The sequence below is a fragment of the Balaenoptera borealis genome, assembly GCF_965194805.1.
Source record: "Balaenoptera borealis genome assembly, chromosome: 8".
NCBI classification, from domain to species: domain Eukaryota; kingdom Metazoa; phylum Chordata; class Mammalia; order Artiodactyla; family Balaenopteridae; genus Balaenoptera; species Balaenoptera borealis.
Window position 1 is genome coordinate 10,510,059 of NC_138865.1, and position 1,194 is coordinate 10,511,252.

Here is a 1,194-nt window from a genome sequence, read left to right on the forward strand (position 1 = left end):
ACCCCACACAGCCCTCCCCTTCCCTGCCCACCTCGATGACACAGACACACGCTGACCCCCTTAATCAAGCGAGCAGCAGAACCTACCATCCTTCCTGGCTGTTCCCCGCCCCCCTGGCTCTGTGCTCAGACCTGTGACATCCCAACCTCCCCATCAGTCCATTCCCAAGCCTGCTTTACCTGGACTCAGCTCAGCCAGGATCCCACAGCTGCCTTCCCTTTGCTTCCAGAGGCGCTGCGAAGACTGACGGGGAGCTCTGGCTAGTCAGGAAGAAAAAGAGGCTCCTGGTGACAGTGACAAGGCAGACCCCAGTCCTGGAGTCTCCTTGAGCAACCTTTGTGCCTGAGGAATGAAGAACAGGGAGTGGGCAGAAAAGGGGGGAGCTCCCACCGGCACAGAGAAGCCCAGAGCTGAGCTCAGATGAGCCCCCTCCTGCTGCCACCGCCCCACAGGCAGCAGCAACTAGGCCACTCAAGGGAGTGGCTCCACCTGCCATGGGCCGGGGCCAGAGATGCCTCACAGGTGCCCACCGTGCAGCACAATGGAAGATGCTGAGGTTTTAGACTCAGCATGAAGTGTCTGAAATTCTGGTTAGAGCAAGTTCTCTGTGTGAACCTCAGGTCCTCCTTCTGTAAAGGGGTGAAATATCTCCCAGGATGGTTGTGGGTAGAAAAACGAGATTCTGTTTGTATTTGGAACCTTTGAGACATTTAATAAATGCGAGTTCGGCATCCTCTCCATCCTTTCACAAAAATCATTCCGACTGAATCTGAAACTCCTCTCCCGACATCTACCGTCACAGTAGAGTGCTTTTAAAGCTGCTGCTCTACTTTAGGGTGTCACCACCAAGCACCCACCCCTCAGCGTGCAGCCTCCTTCCCTTCCCTTCCTTTCCCTGTGGGAAGGTAGCCTCACGGTCAGCCCAGGCAGGGAATGTTTAGATTCTGCAGCGCCCTTGTGGATCCCTCCTTTCCCAGCTGTAGGTGAATTACACCATGACCTCCTCCTTGGCTCTCCCAAGAAGATCCACAAATATTCTAGAATCCCAGGGTTTGAGCCTTAGTGGTCCAAGGATGTTCAGCACTCTCTCATGTGGCGAGTCTGGCTCTCTGATGGACCTGAGACTTGGTGGAGAAGGATTAAAGAAAACATCTGCTCTGACTGCTAATGGATATGGGGTTTCTTTTTGGGGTG